Genomic DNA, 26,440 nt, shown 5'->3' on the forward strand with positions numbered 1-26,440 from the left:
GTCTCAGAGCTGGACATGGTGACACATGCTCCTAACCCTATAATCACAGCACTCTTGGGTAGAAGGTGAGAACAAAGAATCCCTGTAAATTTGAAAGCAGTCAGGAGTACACAGTGACACTTTGTCTCAGAAAATGTAAAGTACAAATGAATAAATTTCACTGATTTTTAATTGATACTGAATCAAAGCATGAAATTTATTTTATGTGTATGAGTTTTTGGCTTGTGTGTATGTTTCTGCACAACGTGCTTTCCTGATGGCTGAAGATGTCAGAAGAGGACATCAGCTTTCCTGGATGTTGATGTGCCACCATGCAGATGCTGGGAATGGACCCCACATTGTCTGTAAGAACTGCAAGTGCTCTTAACTGTTGAGGCCCTGTCTCTCCAGCATCAAGTTATACTAAATTTCTATACTTTATTATTTTGGATTTTATATGCTTATTTCTTCTACATAAGAAATGAACAGGAAAGCACTGAGTTCATATAAAAATGAAATTTTTGGCTTGGCAAGATTGCATATGCTTTTTAATTCCAGCACTCGGAAGGGAGAGGCGGGGTCCTCTCTGAGTCTGAGGCCAGCCTGGTCTACAGAGAGATCAAAACAACCAGGAATAAACAGAAAAACTTTGTCCTGAAAAACAAAGAGATATTCATCCTATCTCCACAACCAAAATATGTGCAAGTGTGAGTGTGTGTGTGTTTAATTAGCCAGGTTGAATATACAATCAATTATAAAATTTTCTGTGCAGTGTAAAGAGAAAACAAGTTCTTAAAATATGTGTAAACATTTGAACCTTTTAAGGTAAAAATTAGGTTTTTGTAGGATATGACGAACTTGTGGTTTAAAGACCTTTGCCTGATGGACTGGCCAGATGGCTGCTCTTCCAGAGGACTCAAGTTCAATTCCATGTACCTACATGGTAGCTTACAACAATCTGTTATATCAGTTTCAGAGGGTATGACTCACTTTTATGGCCACTCAGGCCCAAGGCACACACAAAAGTTGTGCACCATCATTCCTACAGACAAAATACACGCACACACAATAAAAGTAACTTCATGAAAAGAGCTGTGTGTGTGTGGATATATATGTGTGTGTGTGTGAGTGATAGAGGAATTGGGGATATAGCTCAATCTGTAAAGTATCCAGGAAGACGTGGGTAAATAGCTCAGTGTGTAAAGTGCTTGTGTTACAAACAGAAACATGAAGACATGTGGAGACAGCAGATTCGCAGAGATCATTCTTCAACCAACCTAGCCAAAAGCAATGCCCAAGTCCCTCTAAACAGCTCTATCTTTATCTCCGGGGGAGTGGACAGATCTCCTAGCAGGTGGATGGTGTTCCTCAACATTAAAACTGAGGTCATCCTCAGTTTTCTGTTCTCCCTCTCCATCTCCCTCTCTGTCCCCCTCTACGTCCCCCCACCTCTCTGCAATTCTTTTGTCAAGTTGATATACAAAATACAGTTATCTGAAATAAAGGAGACTTAATTGAGAAAAATGCCTCCATAAGCCTGTGTGTGAAAAAGTTTCTTAATTAGGTATTGAGGGAGAAAGGTACAGCCACATGTGGGTGGTTTTAGTCCTGAGCTGGTAATGCTAGGTTTCAAAAGGATGAGGGCTGAGCAAGCAAACAATGAGGAGCAAGCCAGTAAACAGCAAACCCAGCTGCCTGCACCTCCTCCTACCCTCCCTACCCTCGGGCTCAGCACCAGCTCCTGCCTCCAGGTTCATGACAGGTCTTTTTCCCTGTGTGAATTCACAGTGGCCATCATTGCCTGTAGAAGACCCACACAAACTCAAGACAGGATTACAGGATGGATAGAGAGAAGACCCATGATGCCTGACTCTTAGAGGTGGCAGTCAACGCGACTGGGTGACAGTGTCAGTTTTTATCATGGAATGTGACTTCTAATGTGTTGCCATGTTCCACATGTAAGATCCCACACAAATCGGATCCAGGAGTTTATAAAAAAATAGGAAAGAGAAATAGGGGAATCCAGCAGGATAGGAGGGACTGGAAGTGGGAAAGTGGATTTGGATATTAGAGCTCACTGCATGAAATTCTCAAAGAATTATTAAAACTAGATCAAGACCTATGCCTCTAGCTCCAGGACAGTTAGGGCTACACAGTGAGTTATTGTCTTCTCTTAAAAAAACAAGGGCCAGGCAGCAGTGACACATGCGTTTAATTCCAGCCCTTGGGAAGCGAGCCAAGCAGATCTCTGTGAGTTAAAGACCAGCCTGGTCAACAGAGTAAGTTCCAGACAGCCAAAAATACACAGAAAAATCCTGTCTCATAAAACCAAAATGATGAAGAAGATGTAAGATGTACAATAATTTTAAGCAAAAAGTGTTTTAAAGGCTGAAAATCAGGATGAAAACAAAGGGCCGGACTTGAGAGTCATAAAGATGTATAATAAACAGTCTTGTAAATAAACAAATAATAATTTTGGTAATGAATAGATAGCTTTTATAGGTAGGAAATGGTAGATAATAGGAAAATGGTGATGAGAGGAAGTATTGTTAGGATACAAACCACTGTATGTCAGCAAATAACAGTCTGGTCAAGAAGCCAAAGGCTGGAGGTAAGCAGGAGTACTCCGTTATGAGTATTCCTGGACTATTTAAGAAGCTTAAATTAGGGCTGGAAAGACAACACAGTGGTTAGGATAACTTGCTGCTCTTCCTGGAGGTTCTGTGTTCAAATCCCAGCAATCACATTGTGGCTCACAACCATCTATGACCAGCACATATCGCATCTTCTGGTGAGTCTGAAGACAGCTACAGTGTACTCATATACATAAAATAAGTAAACAAAACTTCAAAAAAGAAACTGAAGTATCTATTTGCTAGGGTAACCTGAAGATACTTAAAATACTGACCTCAAGGAAACAAGAACTGCTATACTCTGATTCCTTGCTGGACCTATTTATAGGGCCTCAGAGCCTAGTTTCCTAACCCTGTGAGAGACACAAATTACCCGGGAAAAACAGGTCGGTATCTCAGGTAGCCCTCAATATGACTTCTGTCAGAAGATGTCTCACAATGTCATCTAGTCATCCTTTGGCTTCTGATGCCACAGAGGGTCCAGGCTGCACAAATGCACAATCTCCATGGTAGGCTGCCTGTTACCCTGAGCTGAAGAGAAGGGCACGTCCAAAGAAGAATGGAACATTCCACCCCAACATGCCCCCTTGACTAGCAGGCCCTCGTCTTGGGGCCCCAATTCTAAGAAACTACTAAACATCCCTAGGCAGTGTGCAGCCAGGCAACCCTTAGGAGCTAATTCCAGCTTCCTCACAATCTCTCTGCTCTCACTAACCCACCATCCGACCCCAACCTCATCCCATACCATCAGTAACCACCAGGCCACACACTGGGGACACATTGCTCTCTGTCCCTCTCCCAAAATCCGGAAGTGACCATCACAGGTGGATCCTTCTTTCTGTGTCCCCCTACAATCTCTCTGCAAACACACACACACACACACACACACACACACAAATACACACACACACCTAACTATGCTTCTCCTCTTTCTGCCTATAGCTCCCTATTATATACAACAGCCACAGTTTCCAGGGCAGATGGCAATCTCTGGGTACCAGATGATGTAAACCACATTCCTTTGGAAACTGTCACTATCAAGGAGAAGCCTTCATTCAGGGGAACTGAGAGTCTGCAGAGGTCCACCACCTCCCATACCCCATGCACTGCCTAGGTCTTAAGTCACAGCTGGTGGAGGGAGAGTCCTCTAAGAGCCTCCAAGACACAAGCCTGCCAGTGCTTTCCAATTATCTTTCCTGACCAAGCTGCCTGGAGGCTTCTGTTCTGATGCAATCAAGAAAGCTCTATCCAGGCAGGCCTGCTCTGAGTTCTCAGAGGTGCATAGCCCAGAATCCCAAAACATGACCTGTCCTGCCACCCTACATATTGTTTTTAAGCAATTGTTTCATCCACCAAGATAAAGACAGAGCAGGAATGAATCCCCTGCAAGCCACCTGGGACCTTTGTACACCCTTACTCAGCCTAGCTACTCCCTGGTGATATAGCCTTAAGGGTTGCCTCTATATCCAAACCTGTCCTTCCCAGACAACCCTGACCTCAAGGAAATAAGAACTGCTTCACTCTGAGTCCTTGCTGCATCTGCTTCTAGGCACTGGGGACCTAGGTTCCTAACCCTGGGACAGACACAAATTAAAGAGACTCACAGACACATTAAGTGGGAGGAGGGAGAGATAAGGCAAGGGATAGACAGAGATACAATGGTCTTCTGGTCCTCTAAGATCCTAGACTGTGCATCCGTTAATTAGATAAGCATCTCTGTTTCCTCAGCAAATCCCTGGACAGGGCTGAGAACAGACAGCCAGGTGTCTCTTGACCTTTCACCCTGGCTGATCTCCCAGGATGTTAGGGAATGTGAGCTAGTCAGGAGAAGCCAGGAGGAGTATGCTGCCTGCTTGGGTGTCAGGAATCAAGTCAGAAGGCCATCAAGGCACCAGTCCTGGGTGGTACCCTGTCAGCCAAACCTGTTTTTAACCCCTTTTGGGATTATTGAAGACTCAGCCTGTGTCTACTCAGATTCCAGCAGCCACATCTCTGCTTAGGCTCCCTGCTCACTTGGTACACACAGTGAGGTGACTTGAATCTGATGATGGTGGACCACCACCCCTCATCCACCCACAGACCACTTTGGGAATCCGGAGACTTTGAGTATTCTTCACAGGTCTGGGTCCAAACTCTTCGGCTAGAAATAACCCTGAACACAGAAATTGGGTGCTGTGGGATTTAGGTTGGCAGGGACATATCTGTCCAGGAGAGCTAGCTGCCTTGCCCTGAGATATTGAGACAGCCCAGAAGCTGGGTAGCCGGTCCCAAACCCTGTATTTCTGTGTTTAACACTGGGAGGTGGGGGTTGGGAGGGCTGTCTGGAATGGTGAATGCTCCGGAGCCTCAAGGAAAACATAGGGGACCGAGAAAGGTCTGGTGTACAGGGACAGGCCGGACAAGTTCCCCAAGAGCACCCAGAGGCAGGCCTTGGTCCAGTTAGCAGTGTAGCGACATCTCAGTGGTGACCTTGTCCAACCTAAGAGGTCTGCCAGCCATACTTCCCACACTGAGGACCTGGGAGGCAGAGCTCCCGAGTCCAGCGCGCCAAAGCCTGTGTCTCCTGCCCTGTCCTCAGGTCAGCTGGATGCTGCTGGCTCACGGCCTCCCCTGGGACCAAGAAACCCTCAGGATTCCCAAATCCTTTGTGTGCAGCCAGGAAGAGAACTGCTCCTTAGCAGGCAGGCAGGCCTGCCGCCATGTTCAGAGATGCCCAGGGACCTGCGGGCAGAAACCTCAGAAAGATTCTGTGAGATGTCATTACTACATCACCAATGCCAACTGCTGGTCAGCATGGGAGCTCTCCCTCTGCCCTTCGTTTGGGAAAAAACGCCAATGCGCTACAAAAAGCCATCAATATGGCTGAGTAGCATTAAGTCTTCTTCTGCAGAGATGGGCTTTAAGCAGGTCACTGGGGATCTCTTAGGAATAAATCTGTGCCTTCTTGTGTGCATGTGCACCCACGAATGGGCAACTCTGCCTGTGGGTGCACAGGGACATTCTATAACAAGCTGGGTGCAGACAGTCTAACAGATACAGGAGTATCCAGGGTGCTGAAGTGTGTTCCTGGACAGCCAGATCTACATACAGAGACCATGACTCAGAAGAATATACAAGAAAAGGAAAAAGAACACAAAATAAGAGAAAAAAAGACCTGAAATTTGGTGAGACCTTGCCAATGCACAGTCAAAAATGCACCAATTTTAGGGTTTTCGTTTGTCTGACAGATTCATTTGTTCTTACTTTTTTCTTTTTGGGATCCCAACCAGCCATCTACAGGGCAGACAATGCTTTACTATCTCAAACCAGCAAATCACCTGCACCTCCTTAGCCTAGGTTTGGGGAGCCCTGCTTCAGGTGAATTCCCTAAATCCTCTAAGAATTCTCAGAGACCTTTTCAGGGATGTGCTTCGGAGTCCAGCAAGAGGCTCTTCCACCAAGGCTCTCCTGGTACTGGCAAGAGAAGAACCCCCTCCAAGAATATCCCAAGTGGTGTTCCCTTTTCTGCCCAGAGGGGTCCCTGAGTACTCCAAAGCCCATGGCTCCTAGGTCAGAGTTACAGTCTGCAGAGAAGAGCTCTCACACAAAGACCTCTCTAGCCACCAACTCCTCCTGCATCTTAGAAGGAATTGGGGGGTATAATCTTACTTGTTTGCCTAGTAGCAGAATCTCAGACTTCTGGACAGTTGGGATGGCCAGCAGCATTCCCTCAGCTCCATTCCCCTGACTCTGCATTCTCAGTAGGGAGCAAAGTAGAAAAGGAAGAGTAATCCTTTCCCACTGAGTGCTGGCTTTGCCCTGGGGATCTGAGACAACAGTGATCCACCCCAGTGTCTCAAAGGGGCAGGGAGTGATGGGCCTGGGAAAGCCACATGGGGTATAGAAGAGCTCACTTTGCTGGTCTCTGAGAGGCTGTTTTTTGTCATTAAGTTTCTGAAGTAACCGTATAACAAAAAAAAAATAGCCATCCAAGATTTAACTCAGATTCACCAGGAGTCAAAACTCGGACTAGGCTTTAAGCCCACTTGGTACACACAGTTAAGTGGCTTGAATCTGATGATGGTGGACCACCACCCCCATCCACCACCAGACAACTGTCGGGTTCTGGAGACCTGGTAGTGTTCCTCATAGGTCTGGGTCCCTACTCTCCAGTTAGAGATGACTCTGAACATATAAAGGTGTCTTTGCCACTGGACCTGTCATGAGCGGCCCTGAGTGAGATGAGGGGACCTCTGTCCCTGACAGCTGCGCCCTCTGTGATGCAGACACTGCCCTGGCAACCTCAGGCTAGCATCTGCAGCTAGGGGAGAAGGTGGTAACAAGTGAGGGCCTCGCGGGGATCATGGGGAGCCCAGAGCCATGGAGTGTCTTGGGCCTTGACCCCCAGATGCCAGTGGCCGAAACTAGGCAGGGAGAGACTCTGTCTGCTGAAGAGGGCTTCACGCCTGCAGCATTTGTGATATTAAAGATGCTGAGAAGGCACTAGAAAATTGAGGAGTAGAAGCCCAGGCCCACGACATGAGGATTAAATGGGGCACCATCGTGGTAGCATCAGAAGAGAAGTCAGAAGTGGCAATGCACAGGAGTGAGGAGGTGATGAAGGTGGAGCTGAAGCCTGCGGGTGAAGAACTGGACATGTAGGAGGTTAGTGGAGGAGTGAGGGTGTCGCAGGAGAAGGCAGGGCCTTGGCACATAAGCATAGATCTTCACACGAACCCGCTGGAGGACATCCAGGTAGATCTGGACACTGTGAATGCTCAGGCTGACCAGGCCTTCCAACATCTGGAGCAGTAGTTTGGGCAGATGCAGCGACACTCTCTGGAATGAATGAACTACACCATTCAGAATATCCCAGACTTCTGGATGACTGCCTTCAGGAACCACCCTCAGTTATCCGCCATGATTAGGGGTCAGGATGCAGAGATGTTAAGGTCCATAACCAATTTGAATGTGGAGGAACTGAGACATCCTCAGACCAGCTGCAAATTCAAGTTCTTTTTTCAAAGAAACCCGTACTTCAGAAACAAGCTGATTGTCAAGGAATATGAAGTAAGATTATCTGGTCGAGTGGTGTCTCATTCCACTCATATCATATGGGGGAGAGGGTATGAGCCCCAGTCCTTTATTCGCAGAAACCAAGACCTTCTCTGCAGCTTCTTTACCTGGTTCTATGAACACAGCCTTGCAGAAACTGACAGAATTCCCGAGATTATCAAAAAAGACCTGTGGTTAAACCCATTGCAATACTACCTGTCTCCTGAAGGAATCCGTAGACCCGACATCGCCCAATCAGTGGAGATTCCCAGGCCTTTGGCTTCCAGTCAGGTTAATTTTACCTTTGAAAATGCAACTTAACCGGTCCCTTCTCATCTGTGCTTGAGCAGATGCAGCGGGTACGCAGTGCTTTGATTTCTTTGCTCCTGACTTTTCTGCATCTTCTGTCTGAATAGGTTCTCCTCCTCGATATTAAGACTGTGGACCTGCTTCTGCTTTCACATGGCCCCCATGCTGTCCTGAATTCGTATCTGCAGGTTCATGGACAGGGCTTGTACCCTTTCTAAGAGTAACAATGAAACTGTACATTAAAATGTAATCCTGTTTTCAGTGTTACCCACTTACTGCCACCTAGATGTCTTTATCTGTTTACCTGTTCAGCATGTGGCAGTGTGGGCACAAACATTTGGGACAGTTGGTTGAGCCTAAGGTTGTTGCAGAAGTGGGCCAATTTCTCTGTGATTTTGTGACTTTTTCTATACTATATCACATTTTGGTCAAAGGCAATAGGAAGAGAATTTCTCAGGAAAATACTTTCTCTGAGTGTTGAATGTTGCTTAGACAATGCTATTTAAAGTAATTCGGCCAGTTTTTGGTTATTTTCCTCTGTGTGTGTGATCTGATGTCAGTCAAAGTGTAATATTGTGCTCATATTTTACCAATATTCAGAAAATGTGACTTGTTTCTACTTATGGAGAAATTTAAACACTTCTGTTTGCATTCATTTGAAACCCTTTGGGAGAACAATTGTTTTTACAATACTGAAACCTAAGTGAATATTCTTAACAGTTTTCAATATTAATCCAAATTCTTAGAATGTTTGGATAATTTGGTCTTTAGTAAATGCGTCTCTCAAATTATTGTCTTCATGGGAAAATAAGTATGTGACTTGATTGCCTTGATAGTCTCTTCTTAAACTTCACATAGCTGTAAAATTTCTTTGTCAGATTAGCACTGTATTATTAGTATATTTGTTGCCAATTTTATGTATAATAGTAAATAAAAGCACGGCACCCTGTTGGGTAGCTTTTTTTCCACCTTGGCCATAAACCTGCCTCAGTGAGTTTGTATAATTAACAAGCCTGTTGAATTATCAGATTTCGTAAATGAATACAATAAACATTATCCAGAGGTATCAAGAAGAACACAGTGATGTTTCTCCTGTTTAAAGAGTGATTGTTACTGCTAGAGTTTTGTTGCTTTAGAAGGTTGACAGTTACAACTGTTTACTGAGATTTGATACCTTTCCTCACAACTTGTACAGTACTCCCATATCTTCAGTCTCACAATTTGTCTCCACTGATGATATTTTCATGTGTTATTGAAATGTGCATTTAATAAGCAGACACGAATAAAGTACTTACCAGTTAATGTACCATTTAAACCCTTTCATCTGTGAAAATATTAACTTTATTATTATCTTCCATTTGTCAGATACTTCAACACCTTTTATCATAACTTCTCTGCCTTATATTATTTCTGTTTTCCAGTGTCAGATAACAATTCTAGGAACTCCTGTTGCTGGAAAATATAGTAATTACTCACTCTGCTGAATAACACACTTTTTTAAAAGCCTTCTGGTAGGCCTTGAGAAGGGAAATGGATAAATTCCATTCTTTTTCATACCCGATATGCAAATAACTTTATGGTACAGTAGGTAAAGAATGATACTATTTCACATTTTTACTTTTATTTCTCTAAGAATTTAGAATCCTTACGAAATAGAGCAAAGTGTATTTAGTTTATCTTGCAGCTACTATGCATTGCACATAGTAGCCAGCAAATTATAGAGTGATGTAATGAATCACACAGATGGCAGAGGTAAGTGCCCAGAAAGAGTAAATATAAAGGGAAGAAGTTTCTTGCTTACTTTGTTGTAAAAGACCACATCCTGTGTTTTGTCATAAGTGTTAGGAAAAGGATGAAGAGTGTGTGGGGAATGGTATGGTCTATGGAGGTGTAGTGAGGCCTGCAGGTGTGGGGGGTGCCTCTGGATGACCAATGTTGGGAATACCTTCCACCTACGTGACCAGCCAAACCAGGGTACAGTACATAAAACAGTTTACTCAGGTCATGGGGGAGTTAAGAGAATAGTAGAGGCAGAGAAAATAGAGGAATCCAGGCTTGCCATGAGGACGTGGAAAGAGAGAGGGGGTAAGAGTACAAGAGCAAGGGAAGGAGGAGGGGGCAAGCATCCCCTTTTAGAGTGTCAAGTTATTGGGGCAGAGCATACCTGGCTGTTGCCAGGTAACTGAGGGGTGGGGTTTACCGAATCCCAAAAATCTTGCCTTAAAAACCATGATGATAGTTTTCAAACCATTTGTAAAATTGATGTCAGGAGAATTTGCAAAGAAGTTTGTTAAATACCAAAATGCTCTTTTAATGATTAGACAAGGTTTAGATTTTAAGGTATAATTTTTCATCTGCAATAATAACACCACTTCATGTTGAATACTCTTGTAAAATTTATTTGTTTTGAACATTGTAAGGTAGATCTTACACTGACAATAAGATGTTATACTCGAGGCATATCTTCTCTAATACACTGGCAGTCTGAATCATGGGTTAGTGTTTGGGGATACTTATCTGCTCAACACAGACTATCTATAAGTAACATGTACTAACTTACAGAGTGTGAAAAACAAGATATTTCAGGTTTTCACATTACATTTTGAGAATACTGTCAGAACTGGGCTAAATATATTTCATATATAAATTTATATTTATATGGCATATAAATATAAATCAGTTTTCCAATAATGTGGCCAGCCATAATTATATAGGACATTATTTAATGAATCTGTAAGTAAATATATTTTTAAAAGTTAAACAGTATTACTTTCTTCCCATGAACTTCATATGCTTTTATGTAAGTCAAGGTTTATCAAGCTAAAATGCAAGATCAATAAAGAATATTGGGATAAAAAAAGGTGAGATATGTTTATTAACTTGAATGCCTAAAATACAATGAGCTTTTTCTAAAATGTGCTGTGCAACTAAGTGTACTTCTGTTATAAGCAGAATAGATTGAGTCTAAATTTACACTCTATGGTTTATAATTCTCTAAATTCTAGCAAATTTTAAAGATTAGTGTAGATTCAGCAGCCTTAGTCATTTTTAATGTGATTAAATAACATTGATCTGTCTTAGCTATTGAGAAACTCATAAGCAAAGTAGATTGAGTCTAAATTTTCACCCTATGGTTTATAATTCTCTAAATCCTAGCAAATTCTAAAGATTAGTATAGGATCAGCAGCCTTAATCATTGTTGAATGTTATTAGATAAGATGAATCTGTCTTTGCTATTGAGGAAGTCATTCAATGAAGGGAAAATCACTTGTTTTGTGTTTTCTTTCTTAAAACTCAATATTGCTCAACCCTAAAAAAATACACAAACAAATTTAGGGGAAAACAAACTGAGAAAGAGGAAGCATCAAAGACATTGGCGACTTCTCACTTTTCTTTACTATTTAGTCTTTGACTAAAGGAGTTGTGTGAGCATCTATTTGTTTTATTTGCATTTCTAGAGCTGAGGAGCCAACCCACGACCTTGCTCTTGCTAGGCAAGCACTGAACCACTGTACTAAGTCCCTTTGTGAGCATTTTAGGAAAGAGTGAGGAACTTGGAAGCTGTGCTTTATTCACAGCTAATATCTGCTCTGATCCATTGGACTGCCTTCATCCATTTTTCCTGACTTCTCTCCTCCTCTCACTAAACCTCCATCCCTCCCATCTCACAACTTCAGAAACCACCAGACAGCTCAGTCATTCTCCAAAATCCTCAAGTCACCATCACAGGTGGACCCTTGATTCTGTGTTTTCTATACAATGGAACACACACACACAAACACAGACAAACACACACACACACACACACACACACACACACACACACACACACACACACACACACCTACCTATCTACCTACCTTCCAACCTACCTACCTAAGTTTCTCCTCTTTCTGCCTCTAGCTTACCAATATATACAGCAACAGCCACAGTTTCCTGGTCAGTTGGCAATCTCTGGGTACCAGATGATGTAAACCACGTTCCTTTGGAAACTCTTTGTCACTATCTAGGAAAAGCCTTCATTCAGGGGCACTGAGAGTCTGCAGAGGTCCACCACCGCCCCACTTCATGTACTGCCTAGGTCTTAAGTCACAGTTGGTGGAGGGAGAGTACTCTAAGAGCCTCCAAGACACAAGCCTGCCAGTGCTCTCCAATTATCTTTCCCAACCAAGCTTCCTGGAGGCATCTGTTCTGATGCAACCAAGAGAGCTTAATCCACGCAGGCCTGCTCTGAGGTCTCAGATGTTCAATGCTCAGAACACCAAAACAATACCTTTACTGCCACCCTGCATATTGTTGTTAAGCAATTGTCTCATCCACCAAAACACAAGGCCTAGAGAGAACAATTCCCCTGCAAGCCACCTAGGACCTTTGTACACACTTACTCAGCCTAGCTACTCCCTGGGGATATAGCCTTAAGGATTGCCTCTATATCCAAACCTATCCTTCCCAGACAACACTGACCTCAAGGAAACAAGAACTGCTACACTCTGAACCCTTGCTGGATAAGCTTCAAGGCCCCCATGGCCTAAGTTCCTAACCCTGGGACAGATAAAAATTAAAGAGACTAAGAGACACACAAAGTCTGAGTAAGGAGAGATAAGCAAAGGAAAGACTGAGAGATACAATGGTCTTCTGCTCCTCTAAGATCCTAGACTGCACATCTGTTAATTCGATAAGCATCTGTGTTCCTCCAGCAAATCCCTGGACAGCGTGGAGACAAGAAGGACAGGTGTCTTTTGTCCCTTCACCCTGGCTGATATCCCAGGATGTTAGGGAATGTGTGCTAGTCAGGAGAAGCCAGGAGGAGTATGTTGCCTGCTTGGGTGTCAGGAATCACAGCCAGGAGGCCATCAAGGCACCAGTCCTGGGTGGTACCCTGCCAGCCCAACCAGTTTTGAACCCTTTTGGGATTATGGAAGACTCAGCCTGTGCCTACTCAGATTCCAGCAGCCAAATCTCGGCTTAGTCGCCCTGCTCACTTGGTACACACAGTGATGTGACTTGAATCTGATCATGGTGTACCACCACCCCCCATCCACCCACATACCCCTTTGGGGTTCCGGAGACTTGGGAGTATTTCTCACAGGTCTGGGTCCAAACTCTAGAGATAACCCTGAACATAGAAAGGGGTTAGGTGGGATTAAGGTCGGCAGGGACATACCTGTCCAGGAGAGCTAGCTGCCTTGCCCTGAGACATTGAGACAGCCCAGAAGCTGGGTAGCCTGTTCCCATCCCTGTCTTTCTGTGTTTAACACTGGGAGGTGGGGGTTGGGAGGGCTGTCTGGAATGGTGAATGCTCCTGAGCCTCAAAGGAAAACATAGGGGACCGAGAACTGTCTGGTGTACAGGTACATGCTGGACAAGTTTCCCAAGAGCACCCAGAGGCAGGCCTTGGTACAGATCGCTGTGTAGGGTGATCTCAGTTTTGACCCTGTCCAACCTAAGATGTCTGCAAGCTCTGGAGGTATCTCTCTGTACACCAGAGTTCAAGAGGCAGAAGAAGAATCACCATAATGTTTAGGCTAGACTTGTCTACAACAGTGATGTACAATACAGCCTGGGCTACATAGAGAGACCTTATCTCAAAACATGAGAGACAACAGGACCTGGTGACATCCTGCAATTTCTGTCTCCATTAAAAGGGGATAAAAATCTCTGAAGCCATCCTATCTCCCTGAATGTAGTTACCTTGAGGTCAGCACTGAAGTGGTTGATCTTTTGCCAGCGGGACTTTTCCAGATACAAGTTGGCCTGTCCCTGGAAGAACAGAAGCACCATTAACCACTGAGGCATCTCTCCAGCACCAAAAGTTAAACAGGGTAGAAGAAGGTAAGCTTTCTATTCTGGTTTAATGTGAACAAAGGAGAATCCTTAAATACTGTCTCTATCCTGATGTTCACAATTTGTGTTCTTCCAAATTCTCCCGACTTCACTCTGCAGTCTTAAGTTTTTATTGTCCACTAGGAACAAGTCTGAAAACTCGCGAAACATTCTTTAAAACACACAGAATGTGCTATTGTTATGAGAGGGGCACACAAGTGGAGGCTAGAGAACAGATTTGAGAGGTTGGTTCTCTTCCACCTTAACATGTGCTCTAGAGAGAAAATTCAGTTCAGCAGCCTTGGTAAGAAATGCTTTACCCACTGAGCCTCCCTTCAGGGTCATGTATCTTTGCTAAATGTCTTCAGAACATCCCTTTAAGCATAAACCAAAGAACTGCTGAACAGAACTTAACCCACCTCAAAGGCTTTTAGTGCTGCTGACTGATAGACACTGTCATTTTCCTCCCTTGATGTCACCTTCAGCTGAAGTTCAACATGTAGAGCAATGCAGTCTGGGACCCTCTAGCCCATGCAATACAAAGCAAGCTTCAGCAAAGCTCTTTTGTCATGAAGCCACTAAGACAATTAGACATTTTTGTTGTTGGTTTGTTATATCTAACAGCCTCTGCCTTCTGAACTGCTGGAATTTCATAGGTGCCCTAAGCACAGCCAAAAATGGACTTTCTGTAAGGAATATTGTTGTCCATTATCACAGTCAGATCATCCCATTGCCATTGTCAAATCCCATCTTTATAAACATATCTTAGCTTTTTAAAAATCAAATTTCCTCTAGTTTGTTTCTCTTGTTTTGCAGGTGTGTGCTTGTGGCTTTGTGTGTTGTTTTGTTGTTTATGAGAACAGGTTTCTCTGTACCTCTGGCTGTTCTCTAGGCCAGGCTGGCCTTGAACCCAGATCTCCTGTCTCTGCCTCAAAAGAGCTGGGCCTAAATGTGTGTGCCACCTTGCACAGCTGTTTACTCAAGTTTTAAGGCTGTGTCATCAAAAGTTGAAATTTTTTGCTAGACCCAAAATGAGCTCCTGTCTCAAAAACAATTCAAAATAGTCAGGCTTGGGGGTACACATTAATAATCCCTGCACTTAGATTAATGCAGGAGGATTGCCTTTCAAAGCCTGCTTGGTTTACAGACTGAGACCCTTGCTCAAACAAAACCAAAATGAAGAATAAAAATAGAATATGGATTCAGCTAGTCTATCTAATTGTGAACTACACTCCAGTTTCTTACAAAAATGGTGGAATTAGACAAGTATGCATTTCCTCATACCAAGCACACCAGTCACCACTGCCACACCGAAGCTGATACAGCTTCAGAGGAAGACAGAAAAACTGGTTTTCTTGTTCTGTGTGCATCTGTGACACACACACACACACACACACACACACACACACACACACACAACACACACACACACACACACACACACACACACACAGTGGAATAATACAATAAGACTATCTTTGCAGTAAAATAGTCTACCTCTTTCATAATTATGGGAAACAGCACTTTGTCAATGATGTTCAAAGTCTAATTCACTGTGTTAAATGTCTTTCTCTGTGGTGCTGATGACTGAGACTGAGTCCTTACTTATCACTGAGCTCTATTCCCAACTCTGCCTTCCAAATATTTCTAAACACATTTCAGCCAAACTCAAATTGTTTCATAACATTTGTCCTGCTCCCTAGTTTAAAACTTTATTTTTCTTTTTTATTTTAAAACAAGCTTTCTTTATTAAGTATAGTGTTCTGCCTGCATGTATGCCTGCACACCAGAAGAGGTGTGCAGCATATCTCATTAGAACAATTTTCTTTTTTATAATTTTTTATTGAAGAACTTTATTTTACAAAAACAAAGATAAATGTACAAATTATAAGCATTTTGCATAAAAACATAGGAATACATTTGTGTCATTGCTTTGTTTTTTTAAGGTTTGATAGTGTGCATTAATATCTTACTAGTTACAATGAACATAATATACATGTAAAACAGGATGTAGCCTGGAATTAGCAAAGTTTTCTTGGTGTGTAACGAGGAAACCTAATGGTATTTTCTTTTCTTTCTTTCTTTTTTTTTTTTTTTTTGAACTTCACACAATCTGAGAGTTGTTTCAGAGGCAGCCTGAGCCTCTGTGGTTAGCATCCTACTATCAGTGACTGCATATTATGTCTGCTCTTTTTTGACTAAATTATCTCACTCAGGATGATATTCTTTAGATGTATCTATTTTTCTTAAGAATTTTATAAGGTTATTATTTCTGATAGCTGAGTAGTAATCCATTGTGCAAATGTACCACAATTTTTGTATCCATTCATCTACTGAAGGACATCTGGGTTCTTTCCAGCTTCTGGCTATTATGAATAGAGCTGCTATGAACATTGTAGTGCATGTGTCTTTGTTGTATATTGGAGTGTCTTAGACCATGTTGATCTGAAAGGATGCATGGGAGTATTTCAATCTTCCTTTATCTATTGAGGTTCGTTTTGTTACCAATTATGTAGTCAATTTTCGAGAAGATGCCGTGTGGCGCTGAGAAGAATGTGTTCTTTTGTTTTCCTATGATATGTTATATAGATATCTATTAATTCCAGTTCGTTCATAACCTCTGTTAGTTTTAGAGTGTCCTTGTTCAGTTTTTCTTACCTGGATCTGTCCATTGGTGGGAGTGGGGTATTGAGTTCTCTCACTATTATCGTGTGGGGCACAATGTATTTTTTTTTTTTTTTGAGCTTTAGTAGGGTTTCTTCTATGAATATCAGTGCTTTTGCATTTGGAGCATATTTGTTAAGGATTGAGAGTTCCTCCTGACAAGTTCCCCTTTAATGGGTAAAAATGTCCTTGCTTATCTTTTTTGATAACTTTTGGTTGAAAATCGAATTTTATCGATATTAGAATGGCCACTCCAGCTTGCTTTTTGGGCCCATTTGTATAGAAACTTTTTCCCCAACCATTGACTCTGAGATAGTGCCTGTCTTTGTCTTTGAGATGAGTTTCCAGTATGCAGAAAAATGCTGGGTTTTGTTTATATATCCAGTCTGATAGCCTATATCTTTTTATTGGGTAATTGAGTCCATTTATGTTAACAGATATCAAGGATTAGTGGTTGCAGTTTCTTGCTACTTTTGCTGTTGGAGGTGGAATTGTGCCTGTGTCTCTTTCTACTTTTGGTTTTATTGCTTATGAGCTTTCCTGTATTTATCAGGATGTAGTTCCCCTGGATGTATTGGGTTTTCCACATATTATTTGTTGTATTGCTGCGTTTGTGGTCAGATATTGTTTAAATTTATTTTGTCTTGGATTTTCTTATTCTCTCCCTCTCTGGTGATTGAGAGTTTTGCTGGGTATAGCAGCTTGGGGTGGCATCTGTGCTCTCTTAGTGTAAGCATGATATCTGTCCAGGCTCTCCTAGCTTTCATAATTTCCGTTGAGAAATCTGGTGTGATTCTGATTGGTCTGCCATTACATGTTACATAAACTTTTTCTTTTACTGCTTTTAGTAATTTTTCATTGCTTTGAGCATTTGGCATTTTGACTATAATGTGTCTGGAGGAATTTCTTTCTGGTCTAATCTATTTGAACTTTGGTAGGTTTCTTTTATGCTCATGGTAATCTCATTCTTAAGGGTAGAGAAGTTTTCTTCTACAATTTTATTGAAGATATTTACTGTACCTATTAGTTGATATACATCACCCTCTGCAAGCCACCTGGGACCTTTGTAAACCCTTACTCAGCCTAGCTACTCCCTGGGAATATACCCTAAAGGTTGCCTCTACATCCAAACCTGTCTTCTGAGAAAACCCTGACCTCAAAAAATAAGAACTGCTACACTCTGAGCCCTGGCTGGACCTGCTTCTAGGCCCTCGTCGCCTAGGAACATAACCAGGTGTCATACACAGAGCAAAGAGACTAACAGACAAACTGAGTGGCGGGTTGGGGTTAACAGATAAGGTAAGGGATAGACAGAGAGATACAATGGTCTTCTGGTCCCCTTAGATCTTAGACTGTGCATCTAATAAATCCACAAGCATCTCTGTTACTTCAGGAAATCCCTGGAAAGGGCGGAAACAAGATGACCAGGTATCTTTTGACCCTTTAACCTGGCTGATCTCCCAGGATGTTAGGGAATGTGAGCTAGTCAGGAGAAGCCAGGAGGAGTATGCTGCCTGCTTGAGTGTCAGGAATGAGAGCCAAAAGAATATCAAGACACCAGTCCTGGGGTTTTCCCTGCCAGCCCAGCCTGTTTTGAACCCCTTTGGGATTGTGGCAGACTCAGGCTGCTTCTACTTCACCAGCAGGAACATCTTGTCCTAGGCTCCTCCCACACTTGGTACACACAGGAAGTGGCTTGAATCTATGATGGTGGACCACCAAACCCCATCCACCCCCAAATAATTGAGGGATTATGGAGATTTGGTAGTACTCCTCACAAGTCTGGGTCCTTACTCTCTGGCTAGAGATAACCCTGAATATAGAAAGGGGGTGAGGTGGGGTTGAGTTTGAAAGGGACATATCTGTCCAGGAGAGCTAAAGATGACATGTTCCAAAACCCTTCATCTTCTTACCTGGAAAACACAGGTTGGTATCTCAGGTAGTACTCAATATGACTTATGTCAGAACCTGTTCCACAAAGTCATCTGGTCATTCCTCCAGATCTGATGCCACAGAGGATTCAGGACACATGCACCATCTCCACGGCAGGCTGCCTACTATCCTGCACTGAATAGAAGGGGACATCCAACGAAGGAAGGAATATTCCACCCCAACCTGCCCCCTTGACTACCACGCCCTAGCCTTGGGGTCCCAATTCTAAGAACCTACTAAACATTCCAAGGAAGTGAGCAGCCAGGCAACCATTAGGAGCTAATCACAGCTTCCTCACAATCTCTCTCCTCTCACTAACCCTCCACCCCTCCCCCACTTCACCCCACAACTTCAGCAACCACCAGGCAGCATTCTGGGTACATTTTGCCCTCTGTCCCTCTCTCAAATCCCCAGGTCACCAATAGAGATGGACCCTTCATTCTCTGTCCTCTCTAAACACACACACACACACACACACACACACACACACCTACCTATGCTCCTCCTCTTTCTGCCTCTATCTCACCAATATATACAGCAACAGCCACAGTTTCCAGGACAGATGGCAATCTCTGGGTACCAGATGATGTAAACACGTTCCTTTGGAAACTGTCACTATCTAGGAGAAGCCTTCATTCAGGGGCACTGAGAGTCTGCAGAGGTCCACCACCTCCCTTACCCCATGCACTGCCTAGGTCTTAAGTCACAGCTGGTGGAGGGAGAGTCCTCTAAGTGCCTCCAAGACACAAGCCTGCCAGTGCTTTCCAATTATCTTTCCTGACCAAGCTGCCTGGAGCCATCTGCTCTGATGCAACCAAAAGAGCTCTATCCAGGAAGGTCTGCCCTGAGGTCTCAGAGTTGCAAGGCCTGGAACACCAAAACAGAACCTGTCCTGCCACCTTGCATACTGTTGTTAAGCAATTGTCCCATCCACCAATACACAAGGCCGAGAGGGAATGATTCCTCTGTATGCCACCTGGAACCTTTCTACACCCTTAGTCAGCCTAGCTACGACCTGGAGATATAGCCTTAAGGGTTGCCTCTACATCCAAACCTGTCCTTCCCAGACAACACTGACCTCAAGGAAACAGGAACTGCTACACTCTGAGACCTTGCTGGACCTGCTTCTAGGCCCTCGGGGCCTAGGTTCCTAACCCTGGGACAGACACAAATTATAGAGACTAAAGACACACAAAGTGGGAGGAGAGAGACATAAGGCAAGGGATACACAGAGAGATACAATGGTCTTTCAGTCCTCTGAGATCCTAGACTGTAAATCTGTTAATTCGATAAGCATCTGTGTTCCTCCAGCAAATCCCTGGACAGGGCTGAGAACAGACAGCCAGGTGTCTTTTGACCCTTCACCCTGGCTGATCTCCCAGGATGTTAGGGAATGTGAGCTAGTCAGGAGAAGCCAGGAGGAGTATGCTGCCTGCTTGGGTGTCAGGAATCACAGCAAGGAGACTATCAAGGCACCAGTCCAGTGTGGTACCCTGCCAGCCCCTCCTGTTTTGAACCCTTTTGGGATTATGGCAGACTCAGGCTGTGTCTACTCAGATACATTCTGAGCCCTTGGTTGACCTGCAATCTCCATGAGTTTTATATTACCTTGCTCTACAAAGTGTGTTCCTGGACAGCCAGAACTACACACAGATACCATGCCTTGAAAGAATAAACAAAAACAGAAAACAAAATAAGAGAAAGAAAAGCCGGAAATTTTGTGAGAACTTGCCAATGCACACTAAAAATGCAGCAGTTTTGGGGCTTTCGGTTGTCTGACAGAAATATTTGTAATAAAAGTTCTTACTCATTATGTTTGGAGAGCCCAACAAACCATCCACAGGGAAGACCATGCTTTACCAGCGCAAATCAGCACAGCACCTGCACCTCCTTAGCCTAGGGTAAGTGAGCCCTAAATCAGTTAAATTCCGTGAATATTCTCAAAATTCTCAGAGCCCTGTTCCAGGGAAGTGCTTCTGAGTCCCCCAAGAGACTCTTACAACAAGCATCTCCTGGTACTGCCCAGAACAGAACCTCCCAGGCCAACACAATTGGTGTTCTCTTCTCTGCACAGAGGGGTCCCTGAGTGCTCCAAAGCCCAAGGCTCCTAGGTCAGAGTTACAGTCTGCAGAGAAGAGCTCTCACACAAAGACTTCTCTAGCCACCAACTCCTCCAGCATCTTAGAAGGAGTCAGAGGGTGGGTGGGGATAAACTTAATTGGTCCAGTCCTGGCTGCCCAGGGTTCGAATCTCAGACCTCTGGAGGGTTGGGATGGACAGCAGCATTCCCTCAGGGCCAATCCCCTGACTCTGCATTCTCAGTTGGGAGCAAAGTAGAAAAGGAAGAGCAATCCTTTCCCACTGAGTGCTGGCTCTGCCCTTCGGATATAAGACAACTGGGATCTGCCCCAGTGTCTCCAAGACTCAGGGAGTGATGGGCCTGTGAAAGCCACATGCTGTATAGAAGACTTCACTTTGCTGGTCTCTGAGAGGCTGTTTTTTGCCATTAATTTATAGAAAGAACCGAATAACAAGAAAATAGCCATCCAAGATTCTACTCAGATTCAACAGGAGCCACAACTCGGCCTAGGCTCCTTGCCCACTTGGTACGCACAATGAGGTGGCTTGAATCTGATGATGGTGGACCACCACCCCCCATCCACTCCCAGACCACTGTTGGATTCTGGAGATCTGGGTGTGTTCCTCACAGGTCTGGGTCCTTACTCTCCAGTTAGAGATTACTCTGAACATATAAAGATGGTGAGGGTGAGTAAACTGACATCTGGTGACCGGACCTGTCATGACAAGCCCGGAGCAGGACGAGGGGACGTTTTTCCATGTCAGCCGTGCCCCTCTGTGATGCAGACACTGCCATGGCAACGTCAGGTCAGCGTCTGCTGCTAGGCGAGAAGGTGGTAACAGGTGAGGGTCTCGCAGGGATCGTGGGGAGCCCAGAGCCCTGGAGTGTCTCGGGCCTTGACCCACAGATGCCAGTGGCCTCAGCAAGGCAGGAACAGACTCCATCTGTTGTCGAGGGTCTCGCAGTAGCGACGTTTGTGTTACTGAACGATCCTGAGAAGGCCCTAGAAAATCGGGGAGCAGAAGCCCAGGCCCACGACATGAGGATTGAAAAGGGCTCCATCGCAGTAACATCAGAAGAGAAGTCAGAAGTGGCAATGCACAGGAGTGAGGAGGTGATGAAGGTGGAGCTGAAGCCTGCGGGTGAAGAACTGGATATGTAGGAGGCTAGTGGAGTAGTGAGGGAGTCACAGGAGAAGGCAGGGCCTTGGCACGTAAGCAGAGATCTTCACACGAATCCGCTGGAGGACATCCAGGTAGAACTGGACACTGTGAATGCTCAGGCTGAAAGGGAATTCCAACATCTGGAGCACAAGTTTGGGCGGATGCGGCAACACTCTCTGGAATGGAGGAACTACACCATTCAGAATATCCCAGATTTTGGATGACTGCCTTCAGGAACCACCCTCAGTTATCCGCCATGATTAGGGGTCTGGATGCAGAGATGTTAAGGTCCATAACCAATCTGGAGGTGAAGGAACTGAGACATCCTAAGACAGGCTGCAAATTGAAGTTCTTTTTTTCAAAGAAACCCCTACTTCAGAAACAAGCTGATTGTCAAGGAATATGAAGTGAGATCATCTGGTCGAGTGGTGTCTCTTTCCACTCCAATCATATGGTGGAGGGGGTATGAGCCCCAGTCCTTTATTCCCAGAAACCAAGACCTTCTCTGCAGCTTCTTCACCTGGTTCTCAGACCACAGCCTTCCAGAATCTGACAGAATCCCTGAGATTATCAAAGAGGACCTGTGGGTAAACCCATTGCAATACTACCTGTCTCCTGAAGGAATCTGTAGACCCGACTTCGCCCAATAAGGGATCCAGTGGAGATTCCCGGGCCTTTTGGCTTACAGTCATTTTAATTTTACCTTTGAAAATGCAACTGAACGGGTCCCTTCTCACATGTGCTTGAGCAGATGCAGCGGGTACGCAGTGTTTTGATTTCTTTGCTCCTGACTTTTCTGAATCTTCTGTCTGAATAGTTTCTCTGCCTGGACATTAAGACTGGGGACCCGCTTCTGCTTTCTCATGGCCCCCATACTGTTCTGAATTCATATTTGCTGGTTCATGGACAGGGCTTGTACTTTTTCTAAGAGTAACAATGAAACTGTACATTAAACTTTGAATCCTGTTTTCAGTGTTACCCACTTACTGCAACCTATATGTCTTTATCTGATTACCTGTTCAGCATGTGGTTAGCAAGCCCTCTAAAGCTTATAGGGCAACAGAACTAGACACACACTTCCTAATGTTTTATGAAAGAAGAAAAGAGATTGTGATGGGTACTCTAAGTAGAAAAAGTGAGCTGAAAAGGAGTAGTACCAAAATAATCCAGATAAAATTGGTCTGAAAATGAAGACAGGATGTGTGCTTTCAGAGTTTGGTCAAAGGCGATGGGAAGAGTTTTTCTCAGGAAAATACTTTCTCTGAATGTTGAATGTTAGCTAGACGATGCTATTTAAAAATATAGTGTCGTTATTTTTTTGGTTATTTTCCTCTCTGTGTGTGATCTGATGTCAGTAAAAGTGTAATATTGTGCTCATATTTTACCCATACTCAATAAAATGTGACTTTTATTTCTTATGGAGAAATGTATACACTTCTGTTTGCATTCATTTGAAACCCTTTGGAAGAATAGTCTTTACAATACTGAAACCTAAGTGAATATTAGTAACAGTTTTCAATATTAATCCAAATTCTTAGAAAGTTTGGATAATTTGGTCTTTAGTAAATGTGTCTCTCAAATAAATGTCTTCATGGGAAAATAAATAGGTGACTTGACTGCCTTGATAGTCTCTTCTTAAGCTGCACATAGCTGTAAAATTTCTTTGTCAGATTACCACTGTATTATGAGTATATTTGTTGTCAATTTTATGCATAATAGTAAATAAAACCACGGCATCCTGTTCGATTGCTTTTTTCCCCACCTTGGCCATAAACCTGCCTCAGTGGGTTTGTATAATTAACAAGCCTGTTGAATTATCAGATTTCGTAAATGAACACAATAAACATTATCCAGAGGTATCAAGAGAACACAGTGATGTTTCTCCTGCTTGAATAGTGATTGTTACCGCTAGAGGTTTGTTGTTTTAGAAAGTTGACAGTTACAACTGTGTACTGAGATTTGAGACCTTTCCATACAACTTGTGCAGTACTCCCATATCTTCAATCTCACAATTTGTCTCCACTGATGATATTTTCATTTGTTTTTGAAATGTGAATTTTCTAAGCAGACACAAATATAGTACTTACCATTTAATGTACCATTTTAGACCCTTTCATCTGTGAAAATATTAAATTTATTATTATCTTCCATTTGTCAGATACTTCAAAGCCTTTTATCATAACTTCTCTGCCTCGCATTATTTCTGTTTTCCAGTGTAAGATAACATTTCTAGGGACTCCTGTTGCTGGAAAATATAGTAATTACTCACTGTGCTGAATTACACACTTTTTAAAAAGCCTTCTGCTATGCCTAGAGAAGGAAAATTGATACATTCCATTCCTTTTCAGACCTGATATGCAAATAATACCATGATACAGTAGGTAGAGAACGATACTATTTCACATTTTTACTTTTATTTCCCTCAGAATTTAGAACCATTACGAAATAGAGCTAAGTATATTTAGTTTTTTTTTACAGCTACCATGCATTGCACATAGTTGTCAGCAATTTATAGATGGACATAATGAATCACACAGATGGCAGAGGCAAGTGCCCAGAAAGACTTAATGTAATGGGAAAAAGTTTCTTGCTATCTTTGTTGTTAAACAAAGACATCCTGGGTTTTGGCATAAGTACTAGGAAAAGGATAAAGAGTGTGTGTGGGGGGGTATGATCTGTGGAGGTGTAGTGAGTCCTGGAGATGAGGGGGATGCCTCTGAAGGACCAATGTTGGGAGTCCCTTCCACCTAAGAGACCGGCCACACCAGGGTATAGTACAGAATACAGTTTATTCAGGTCACACCAGGGTATAGTACAGAATACATTTTATTAAGGTTATGGGGGAGTTAAGAGGGTAGTAGAGGCAGAGAGAAGAAAGGAGTTGAGGCTTGCCATGAGCACATGGAGAGAGAGAGGCGGTAAGGGAACAAGAGCAAGAGAAGGAGGAGGGGGCAAGCAGCCCCTTTTATAGTGTTAGGTCATTGGGGGGGAGCATACCTGGCTGTTGCCAGGTAACTGAGGGGTGGGCTTTACCGAATCCCAACAATCATGCCTTAAAAACCATGATGATAGTTTTCAAAACATTTGTAACATTGATGTCAGAAGAATTTACAAAGCAGTTGGGTAAATAGCAAAATGTTCTTTTAATGACTAGACAAGGTTTAGACTTTTTAATGTATAAGTTTTCATCTGTCATAATAACAACACTTCATGTTGAATAATCTTGTAAAATTTATTTGCTTTTGAACATTGTAAGGTAGATCTTACACTGAACATAAGATGTTATACGCAAGGCATATGTTGTCTAATACACTGGCAGTCTGAATCATAGGTTAGTGTTTGGGTATATTTATCTGCTCTACACTGACTTATATAAATAACATGTACTAACTTACAGAGTTTGAAAAAAAAAGATTTCAGGTTTTCACATTACATTTTGAGAATACTGTCAAAACTGGGTTAAATATATATTTCATATATAAATTTATATTCACATGGCATATAAATATAAATCACTTTTCCATTAATGTGGCCAGTCGTAATTATATAGGACATTATTTAATGAATCCCTTAGTAAATATATTTTTAAAAGTTAAACAGTATTACTTTCTTCCCATGAAATGCATATGCTTTTGTGTAAGTCTAGGTTTATCTAGCTAAAATGCTGGATCAATAAATAACAGTGAGTTAAAAGAGGTGAGATATGTTTATTAACTTGAATGCCTAAAATACAATGAGTTGTTTGTAAAATGTACTGTGCAACTGAGTCTACTTCTGTTTTATGCAGAGAAGATTAAGTCTAAATTTAAACTCTATGGTTTATAATTCTCTAAATTCTAGCAAATTCTAAAGATTAGTGTAGATTCATATTTTTTAGAATAAAATGACTATCATCTAATGAGGAGTTATGCACTGTATTCAGAAATTACTTACTGTAGATTTTATAAAAATAACTGAAATTTAACCATGAAATAGGTTGTTCTACTCTAGGCATGTGCTGTATAATACAGTGGCCATGTATGTGTTACATGGGCTTTGGATTTAACAGTTATTCAACGGCATCAAATCTGGGCTTGGAATTGTATAGGATCACTTTCATGAGTACTTAACAGTTGAAGGAGCATGCTTTGCTTTTGAATAGTAATGTGGTCTTAAATGTTAGCAGCCTTAGTCATTGTTGAATGTGATTAGATGATATGGTCTGTCTTTGCTATTGAGGAACTCATTCAATGAAGGGAGAATCACTTGTTTGGTGTTTTCTCACTTAAAACTCAATTTTCCTCATACCTAAAAAAAAAAAAAAAATACACAAACAAATTTAGGGGAAAACCAACTGGCAAAGAGGAAGCATCAAAGACGTTGGTGACTTCTCACTTTTCTTTACTATTGAGTCCTTGACTAAAGGAGTTGTGTGAGCATCTATTTGTTTTATTTGTATTTCTAGAGCTGAGGACCCAAACCACCACCTTGTGCTTGCCAGGGAAGGACTGTACCACTGACCTAAGTCCCTGTGTGAGCATTTTAGGAAAGACTGTGTAACTTGGGAGCAGTGCTTTATTCAAGGCTAACTGCTGCTCTGATCCATTGGACTGCCTTCATCCATTTCTCCTGACTTCAGAGATTCTGAAGCCCTACAAGAAGTTTCCACCTACCCATGTTATAGGAAGCTACAGTTGTCAGTTTGACAGAAACTTGGAATGGGCTGGGAAGGAGAAACCACACTTGAAAAATTGTTAAGATAAGATTGGCTTGTGGACATGGCTGTGTGTCATTTTCTGAATTGATAATTGGCATGACACACTGTGGGCAATGCCACCCTAGAC

At 42.9% G+C, this 26,440-nt stretch overlaps 2 pseudogenes across 2 annotated transcripts; both read left to right on the forward strand.

Annotated features, from left to right (window-relative positions):
* The first annotated feature begins 7,130 nt into the window (after window positions 1-7,130).
* LOC308415090 (testis-specific Y-encoded-like protein 1) lies at window positions 7,131-7,942 on the forward strand (annotated as a pseudogene). The gene is made up of 2 exons: window positions 7,131-7,249; window positions 7,310-7,942. The product of its transcript is annotated as a testis-specific Y-encoded-like protein 1 (transcript).
* Window positions 7,943-21,174: 13,232 nt separating this feature from the next.
* On the forward strand, window positions 21,175-22,314 carry LOC308415091 (testis-specific Y-encoded-like protein 1; annotated as a pseudogene). The gene has a single exon. The product of its transcript is annotated as a testis-specific Y-encoded-like protein 1 (transcript).
* Window positions 22,315-26,440: the final 4,126 nt, after the last annotated feature.

Source organism: Micromys minutus, assembly GCF_963924665.1.
Source record: "Micromys minutus genome assembly, chromosome: X".
Classification (NCBI taxonomy): Eukaryota; Metazoa; Chordata; class Mammalia; order Rodentia; family Muridae; genus Micromys; species Micromys minutus.